The sequence below is a fragment of the Botryllus schlosseri genome, chromosome 16 (genome assembly GCF_051294905.1).
Source record: "Botryllus schlosseri isolate E-star chromosome 16, Bs_hap1, whole genome shotgun sequence".
Classification (NCBI taxonomy): domain Eukaryota; kingdom Metazoa; phylum Chordata; class Ascidiacea; order Stolidobranchia; family Styelidae; genus Botryllus; species Botryllus schlosseri.
The window spans coordinates 13521427-13532208 of NC_137251.1; the positions used below are offsets into that span (position 1 = coordinate 13521427).

At 39.0% G+C, this 10782-nt stretch overlaps 1 pseudogene; it reads right to left on the reverse strand.

Moving 5' to 3' along the window:
* Positions 1–8832: 8832 nt before the first annotated feature.
* Positions 8833–10104, reverse strand: LOC145459322 (uncharacterized; annotated as a pseudogene).
* Between the last annotated feature and the right edge of the window lie 678 nt (positions 10105–10782).

The following is a 10782-nucleotide window of genomic DNA, read 5'->3' on the forward strand; positions in this document are numbered from 1 at the left end:
TTATAGAAATTTTTCGCGCTCCGCGCGTTTACGTAATATAAGCTCGCTCACTAGACGGACCCCCGATATGATAAGTAGCGGCAAAAATCGTATAACCCAAGTGGACCACGAACAACGTTTTTTTTTGGGGGGGGGGAGTGACGAAGTGCTGTTACTGTCCTGCACATGGCACAAAATGTGTGTATGCATTGTATATGCCGCACAAATATCAAGAAAAAATATATACAACGTCATATTCCTAGGTAACAAGCTGGTACAGGTATATGGCAATTTTGAGATAACGGTAAAATTCGTTGAATTAGAATAATTGAGTTCGAGGATCGTATAAAGCGGGTGGGTGCAACATGAATCCCGCAAATGAAATACACACACTGCTGTGCTACACGGAGAGAATGGGAGTGGGAGTGCTTACCAATGGGCAGCGCTTGTGGTTAGTGGTTGGTTATTGTTTGCTGCACCACTGCTCTCTGGGGATGTTCAAAAATGTTTTTTTTCTCAAATTGTACTGGCTACTTGATAAAATTGTTAGATTACCTAATCTAAGCCTGCACACCAAATTTGTTTCAATTCCAGCCATGCAGTAGCCGCATTGCTACAGGAGAAGAAAGTTTCGATTTATTATCTAAAAATAACCAAAAATTTCGGAATTTTTCTGTTCACCCCGTGAAAGTGTTAGGTCTATATAGAAACGATGTTCACCAAATTTTGCTCAATTTCAACCAGTAGAAGCGGAATTATTGCCGTCGAAAAATTTGGATTTGAATAAAATAGTATTTACGGTGGGGGCACTTAAAATACATAATTAGATGAATTGGTCACCGTATACTATTTTATTGATAATCCAAATTTTCGACGGCAATAACTCTCCTTCTACTGGTTGGAATTGAACCAAATTTGGTGAACATCGTTTCTATAGACAACCTAACACTTTCATGGGATGAACAGAAAATTTTGAAAATTTTGTTCATATATTTTTATATAATAAATAAAAACGTTCTTCTCCTGTAGCAATGCGGGTACTGGCTGGAATTGAACCAAATTTGGTGTGTAGGCCTAAATTAGGTAACCTAGCAATTTTATCAAGTAGCCAGTACAATTTGAGAAAAAAGTCATTTCTGAACACCCCTCTGCTCACGTGCTCCTTAGCCTCCGCATCGTTACTCAAAATGGCATTGTTTCGTCACTATATCGTGAACCATCACAATGCAGTATTCGAGGCTGCTTTATTAGGATTCCAGGGCCACTAGCAGAATAAAAGTTATATTTTCAGAATGAGTTCCGCGATAACTTTCGGTTCCGCTCGGCAAGCTAGTCAAAATAGTGCGGTGCCTTTGATCAAATGGAGAGAATGAGGTGACCCAATCGCAGTGATACGATTTAGTTGTGTCCGCCCACACCACGGTAAGTCGCCATGCTATGGTTCCCTATTTTGTCTTTTGGAAGAACGTCAAGAGAGTCTTATTCCAATCTGGAAACGCTACTACAATCATGCACAAATTCACCATGGGATTGATTTGACCCAACGCTGCAGAGAGCGATCCGTTGTTAACCACTCTGGTCGTAATGAGACTAAATGTGAGAACGTCCGAAGTTACACAGACGGACGCACACACCAATGATCTAACAATCAGCGGCTTTAGACTTGTACCTCCACTTTGGTTTTGTGATGTATGTTTGATAAGGGGGTAGATGAACAATCCAAGTAGTGATGGTTGGATGATAAGTGTAGTGACGATCCGTGTGCCAAGTGCTATTTTAACGTCCTGCGAAAATCACAAGACTGAACATCCCGATTCGGCTATACCTAGTTTGTATGTATATACAAAAAGACCAAATAAGACATAGGGTGTAGATAACGGTAGAATGCCTGAGATCCAACTACAAATCCTCAGGGTACGTGTTGTCAAATGACCCATTGATGGGTTTTGATCAGAGGTGGTCAAAGTAGTCAAGAAAGCTACTCAAGTAGAAGTAGAAGTAGCGACGAAAAAATCTACTCAAGTACGAGTAGAAGTACTTCTTCCATGAGCAACCTAAAACTACTTGAAGTAGAAGTAGAATTTACTGACTTTAAAAGTACTCAAGTAAGTAAGTAGTTGTGAAAACGATCGTAATTCGCTCACATGGATAGTAAAAAGGTACAAATTGAGCTATGCGAAAGGTGGCGAGCTTGATTCATATTGATGCATACCAGCAGGTCTCCAATTTTCGATAAGCATTCGTCCACATCATGGGATGAAAATGATAGTATTGATATGGAAATGCGATACTAATCCTCTGTTTACTCAAAAAGCACGTTTTAGAAAATATCATGGTATTGCGCACACCCCCATATCATAAGGCCTGCAGTTTAGTCGAAGAGCAATACGGAGATGTTGTGTTGGATACGGTGCGATTAGTAAACGTTAAAATGCTATATTGTGTAGCTTTATTTCTGGAGATTGAAGATATTACTACACTTGTTTTTATACTTCAACATGTACGTTATCCAGACAAAAGAACTGATATAAATTAGAAATCAAAATATATGGTACTGGAAAATGAAAGTGAAATATAAATCTAAGAATGGAACATGTATTTAATGTCTTTAGTCCAGAAAGTTTCGAAGGTTGGTTTGCTAAAACAGCTCTAAAACTAAAAAAGTCAGAGTCCACTTTTCCAGATTAGGACACGCCATGGACACTGGACAGCTTGATTACAATATGATAAGTAAATGCTATATTGCGAAACATTAGTTTCAAACGTTATGATAAGCCATATACACTGTGATGAAATACTTGATATGGCAAAGGACGACAATGCGGTGTGAACGGAACCACGCCAATTCGCTACTAAATTATATTCACTAATACTTTTGTGAAATCATACTAGTTACTCCTGCTTCTCTGCGCGCGAAGCCCGACGAAAATTTTGGGCTCAACTCAACTTTTATGAAAATTAAATGTCGATACTCCGTGAAAACAGCCCCGAAATTTCTCAGGCTATCTTCCCGATTGGAGGATTAAACTACTTCTACTTGACAAACTGAAAATAGCGAAAAGTAAGTAAGTAGATCACAAAATATTATGAAGTAGAAGTAGAAGTAGTGAAATTCAGTTCTACTTGAGTAAGTACCCGAAGTAGAGGAAAACTACTTGAGTACTTCGAAAAAGTAGAAGTACTTCGTTACTGACCACGTCTGGTTTTGATGCAATGACCGTTGTCGCACCCACAGCGCGGCGTACGTGAATGAATCGCTCATGTTCGCAAGAAAGATTTTCACATACTTAACGGGGGCGCACAATTCGTAAACGAACATTTCTACTAAGACTTCCTCCAGAATAGTTGCGACGAAAAAGAGAGTTACACTGGTGGCGCATAGGGCCGATAGCAGCTTGATCCATTTCTTCATCGGGGATAACTTTTTACCGTCCAATTGAAATATATACAATGCCGCGGTCATCCAAAAAGACGTCATTTGAAACAAGACCGTTATTGAGCCAAATAGCAACCAATCTTTTGTAGATTTTACAACTAATATTTTTACAGACCTAGTTGCATTAGCAGCAGTCCATATGTTCCAGAAGTAGTGATGGGACATGGTGATGCAAGATCGTTGAATTACCCACATATTGATTCGTTTTCGATCTGTTCCAACAAAATTGTCAGGAAGACTAAAACTGTATATATATCATAAGTTCTCTGTCAAGTCATTTCTAAGTATGCTGATTTATATAAGTGAGTGTATTGAAGAGAAGATACCTACATGTAGACCGCCAAATATATGAGCAATGAACTACTCGATCCTCAAGGCCTTAAGGCCATTTCACATTTCACGGACTCAATAACTCAAGTGAATATAATCTAATCCAGGACCGAAACTGCAGCACCCCAAACCCAATTGGGGGGGACCTCCAAGGGGGCGCAAAATTATTTCAGGGATGAACATATATTAGAGAGTTTTTGTTGAAAATTTAAGCAATCATTTCAAACAATTTTCGCGTACATACATACATACATACATACATACATACATACATACATACATACATACATACATACATACATACATACATACATACATACATACATACATACATACATACATACATACATACATACATACATACATACATACATATTACATACATACATACATACATACATACATACATACATACATACATACACACATACATACATACATACATACATACATACATACATACATACATACATGCATACATACATACATACATACATACATACATACATATTACATCACGGATCATATGGGCTCTATTCTAGCAACACCGTTATTCGCAAACGAAGGGACTGATAAAATGCGATGACTGGCCGATTGAATACATTTATAAACTACTAAATCAGTGGCTCTCAGGGCGATATAAGTTGGAATAATTCAATGATCTCATTGCTTTAATCATGATGCGTCGTTGGCCTAGCGTAATCGTGGTGAGGAATATAAGAGATTGTAAACGAGGTCGCTGGAATTTCGTTCATCCTTTTTATATCACCAATTCACCATTCGATTCTCTAGAGACCGGGGCTGGGGCCTTTTCGGTCAGATTAATATATGCAGCACTGCGACCAGAGACATTTGAATTCTATTCTTCGTGTAGCTTTTATATTCTCCATGTATGTTACATGCAGCGGTTTCGGATTGTCGTTTTCGCCTCTGTTAACAACTATTATTTGGTCCATTTTCACAAAACACTCTGAACAGAATGTGCTATTTTTTGCCGTCCCATAATGCAGGGTCGATGTCACCACCTTGTTCCTGGTGGTTACTTGAGTGAGAACACGACACTGTTATAATGTGGCCGATGAACATGTTCGACATTTACTACTATTAGAAATGTAGGCCTACTGTATGAGAACACGACACTGTTATAATGTGGCCGATGAACATGTTCGACATTTACTACTATTAGAAATGTAGGCCTACTGTATAATAAATAGGCTACAATAATTTTTCAATTTATTATGAATGACCTCGCGGGCCGGATGAAATGGTCTGGCAGGCCGTAAGTTTGACACCCTTGCCATAAGGCAAATGCTTTCCCGCAGAGAAACATCATTTTCCAGTGAAGAAATTTGAAATCGTGTGCATCGTGAAATTACATGCGTCTTTTAGTTTAATACGTTTGGGTGATTTCAATATCTTTTGACATAGCGGACAGGAGGTCACGAAATAACATCAACGAATTCATTATACGAACGGACCCGCCCGAATATGTTTAATTATTATTTACGTGCCCTACATTTTCCAAGACACCACACTCACCTCTACCTGTAAATCTGATTACGTGAGAAGAGAGATGATAAAAAATATATATGCTACTCCCGATCACATTGACTAATTCAATCATTAATTATAGAAAATATTTCGCGCCTTGCGCGTTTGGGCGATAAAAGTTAACTCCCTGCTAAACAGTATAGCAAATCTCGCTGATAAGTATGGCGGTAAAAACGTAGGCCGTGTTGAGGGGGGTCGGGTTCCTCCCCTATAGAAGGCCCAAGATCAACGTTTCTTTCATTTTTTATTTTATTTTTTTATTTGTTATTTTTTTTGGTGGGGGGGCTGACGAAGTACTGTTTCGGTCCTGATCTTGTCTAATCGCTGAACAGTATTGGACATTGGACACTGGTATGTTTTATTGGCACCTCAATTTCTCAATACAAATGATCAATCTACAGGGTCTTAACCAAGTCAAAAGGTTCCGAATCCACTAATCAACTAGTGAATCTTACTTTCATAGTTTTGACTCGAGTGAAGTGGAGTCAATTTCAAATCACCACCGAGTCAAGTCCGAGTCCGAGTCGGAGTGTATATAGAGGCTGAGTCCAATTTCGAGTACATTTATGCTAGTCAACTGTTCTCGTCAAACAACGTATCCAAATTATCGCGTTCGTGCTCAGCTAGCGCTACATTTCCTTAATAGCTACGTCGTACGGAACTGCAATTCCTGAAATGTGTGAAGCATGATGTCGTATAATAAGCCTATGTCATGCCTAGGTTTCCAGATGCGAAAATCGCCGAAACACTGCGTTCCATAAATGTTACCGATAAAGTAGACCCCTTGTTTTGCCAACTCGTCTATCTGATTGCAAGACCCAGTGCTCTCGTCACTGAGCCATGGCGGCTGACAAGCAATGCCAATGGCGCTTTTATCACCTTCAGGATTTGACATGTTTTGTGGCATGTTCATTTGCTCTGAATACTCATTAAGGATATTTCCTACTACCACATCATTTACTGCGAAGCCATTTTCTTCAGCGCCCCCCTGAGCCCAGCGCCCCCCATATCGCCCCCTGACCGTTTCCGCCCCCTTAAAAATCGCCAGCGGAGGCAAGGTTAAGAACCACTGGTGTTGGCTATGCACCAAGCAGACGAGAATTGATACGAAACAAATGATTACAAGAACTCTTCGATAAAGCGCGTATGTATCAATTACACCATGTAACAAAAATTTCGTTGACCCGATTTTTTGATATTTTCTAAACCATATTCCTTAGTAAATCATGTTTCTGGCATTTATTTACCTCACGTATCGCTTAAAAATGTCATTTTAAGCTTCTTAAACTTTCCGCGCCATGCTTTTCAAGCCCCTTTATGGTATTTCCTATTAACTGTGACGTCACATTGATCCATCATTCAATTCATAATAGTTGGTTGTTAGTAACAATCATCTTCTCAGTCTCAGTTGGTCAGTATTGACTACACTACACCAAACAATCTCAAATTCCTTTTCGTTTTGTTCTGTTTATGCACTGATTGGTGATCTAGTGAGTATAATCTCTTCATTAATGTCAACATCACAAATGTAATCTGCCTGCTGGCTGTTTTTGCTATATCTGTGGTCTGTATATCAGTTTGAAACAAGTTAAGTATAAAATAAAGATAGAAGTAAGGTTTTTTATACTTGTTAATTTTACTTTAAAATTGGAGACAAAGAGAGAAACTGGGCATTTCATGTAATCTATGACATGCCGATGAAATATGGATGGATGGCTAAGGGGAGATCGGCATTTAATGTCATTTGCTATTAAGGAATCTGAAGGAAAATTCGAAACCTTATAAATGACTGTTATTTCTCTATGGATGACATTGCAAAGTTCAGAATAACTAAAAAATGACTTGTCATTCCATATCCGTCTATGCCATCTCCTCAACACCCGTACCGTATTGCAGTACGTTGTCACTGCCCAAACTATCAGGCAAAAAAGCTCCAAAAGACTCGACATGGCTTAAAGATACAGAAAAATACGCTGATGAAGGATTCAACATCTCTCATATAGATATAAATCCAGAACCACACATTCCGAACCAACAAGAACTTAATGACTTAGTTGAGACTCACTAAATCAAATACAGAAATTCCAACTCCAAGTTAAAACTATACTAGGGAACTTGTTGAGTTCATCGTGTCGATGTCCTTCGTCAAGAAAAGGTCATGAACGATTTTCACGGTATTTTTCTGTGGCAGGTTCTCCTTGCTTATGCGGGAATGTTGGAAATCTTTTGTAAAGCACTTGACAATAAAATGACTGCGAGAGAAGCAGGAGCATTCATGACATTTCGAGATGTAGTTGAAAATTTTCTGGGAAATGAACGAAGCAATGAATATAAACTTCTGGTAAACAATATGATCGGGACATTTGAAAAAATGAAGTGGGGCATGTCCTTAAAAACGCATTAGCTGCACTTTCACCTTGATTTTAATTAGTTCAAATATGGGCGATGTAAGAGAGGAACATAGTGACGTCTTTCAGCAGGATACGTATGATTTGGAAAGAAAATACTAAGGGTGGTGGAGTTGCATCATGATGGGGGATTATTTGAGGTCCATAATACCAGCAGATTTTTCAGTCTATAGACCAAAATCATGCGAACAAAACCACTTCGGAAATTTTTTCAAGTGTTTCCATCCTTTTATAATTTATGGTAGCCAACATTTGGGCATATTCCCTCTTTCTGTTAGTGTGCTTTGTACGTCCAATAAAGAATTATGCCTATTAATACAGGGCAATTTTGAGTAAAGCGAGAAATCAGAAATAGTGACATTTCTCAAAGACTAGGAACACTTCAGAAAAAATGTTTGTATTTTAGTGATTGGTTTGGAATAGCATGGTGTTATTTGTGGTCCATAGTATGAGAAAATTTCTCATTTCACAGACGCAAGTCACGCAAATAACACCACTTCTGACGATTTTCAAAGTCTTTGCATTGTTACTTAATGCATGAGTAAGCTATATTTGTTCATATTATCCTTTTCATTAGCGTTTTCTTACATCCAATAAAGAAATATTTTAAATAATAAGGAGCAATTATGAGTAAAATCAAAAATTAGAGTAATTGAAATCTTTTCAAAATTTAGGACCCTTCAGGAAAAATTTTGGTATTTTGGTAATTGGTTTGAAATACTAAAACACAATACATAAATTTTTTTCACCAACTAAATCTTTTGCAAAATTTTGTTACATGGTGTTATTCGCCTCTTCGACCCACACAATGGTTTGTGACAACGATGCATTGTCCTCCTCGCGTCGCGGCGAATAGAAGCTGATTGTAACAGTACGTTGTGCTTAAACGGTTGCTCAAGCTCACCCTTATATAAATAACAATAACCCACCGTACTTATTGGAAAATTGATTACTCTGTTTCGAATGCATAGAGGCGCATCTTCTAGTGGAGTAAGTAGTGTAATAAGATGTAAGCAGGCAAGGCAGTACCAGATTCATTGGGAGCATAGCCGTAGCTTAATATAAGATGCAGAGATCACATGACAGACAACGACAGAACAAACGACAAACAACGCTGCTTTCGTTTCAGTACCCTTTATAAAATCTAGATAAATGTTTGCATGTCCTTATGGAACAGATTCATAATAATTGAACCTGACAGGATAATTTTGAATTAACTCATTGCAGTCCTTAAGTATTTGTTTGACCAGACCGACCACGGATGCTGGTATCATTCTCCACATTGTCCTTTTGTAAAAACGGAAGGAGAGTCCTTTTCCAGTTGGGAAACGCCACTACAATCATGCACACATTGATCATGGGATGAACTTGGCTCAAGGTAGCAGGAAAAAATCCGTCTTTGAGCACTCTGGACGTGATGAGGCTGGATACGAGAATGTCCAAAGTTACGCAGACGGTCGCACACACCAACGATCTAACAATCAGCGGCTTCAGACTTGAGCCCCCACTTTGGTTTTGCGACATGTGTTTGATGAGGGGGTAGATGAACAATACAAGTAGTGACGGTCGGATGATGATGGTAGTAACAATTCGTGTGTAAAGCGCTATTTTACGTTCTTCGTTAATCCCACGACGGATCATCCCGATTCCCGTATACCTAATTTGTAAATATATACAAAAAGACCAAAGATGATATAGGGCGTAGATAGCGGCAGAATGCCCGAGATCCAACTCCAAACATTTAGGGTACGTGTCGTCAAATGACTCATCGATGGGTTTTGATACAATGACGGTTGTCGCATCCACAGCGCGGCGTACGTGAATGAATCGCTCATGTTCGCAAGAAAAATTTTCACGTACTTAGCGGGGGCGCACAATTCGTACACAAATATTTCTACTACGACTTCTTCCAGAATGGTTGCGGCGAAAAAGAGAGTTACGCTCGTGGCGCATAGTGCCGACAGTAGTTTTATCCATTTCTTCACCGTTGATGACTTTTTCCCGTCGAATGGAAATATATACTCCTTGATTAACGCCGCGGCCATCCAAAGAGACGTTATTTGGAACAAGGCCGTCATTGAGCCAAATATCAACCAGTCTTTCGTGGACTTGACAACTAACACTTTTTCGGAACTATTGCTATTTGTAACATCCGATATATTACCAGGAGTAGTGATATTCGCATAAGACATGGTGCTCGCGATATCGTGGAATTCTCCAGACATTAGTCCGTTTTCGATTTGTTCTGATGAAATCGCAGGAATACTATATATACTATACACAATAAGTCAGGGATATCAAGTCTAGATATCACTGCTATATAATTGGTCTGTCAAAAGTGAGTGTATTGAAGATACCCATTTAAACCGCAAAATTAATAAGGAATGGACAACTCCTCGGCTACAGACCGCAACACCAACGACAACAAAAGTGCACAAAAGGCTGTAGGTGAGCGCGGGGCAGATCCCCGATCTACAGGACATACAACACGAATCTGTTCTGACTAGTAATAACATAGAATAAGAATAAACCATGTCACTATGGCTTATGGCCTCAACGTCTCAGCCAATATAATCAAACCACTGGACACCGGAAAGTATGGACATTGATACATGTTATTCGTCGGTATGATTTCTCCCCATCTCCAAAATCTGGTAAATATCATTGGATTACTCTATCCTAAGCAACGATTGTATAAAGTCCATGATTATACAATCTATATAGGCTGGTCCATGGACATGTGAGTATTCGATACCACACCAATAGAATGCGAAACATAAGCGATGTCTTCCTACTGTACGTCAGCTCCTTTGAATGATTGCCGTATCCCTTTCGGATCAGGATTGGCTAACATGATCTGGTAATAGGATTAAGTAATCGATGCCAGTATTTATTAGCATGCGATAATATTCTATTTCGTCAACGAAAAGGTGTTTGAATTATTCAGTGACTTTTCTGAATGCAGATTTCTAGATCTGTTATGAAATCATCACTCCAGCAATTAGGCTTGGCGATTAATTGCAGCCACATAATGGCTCACTATTAGGGAAATGTGGTTCTAGTGACAGTTTAGGGCGG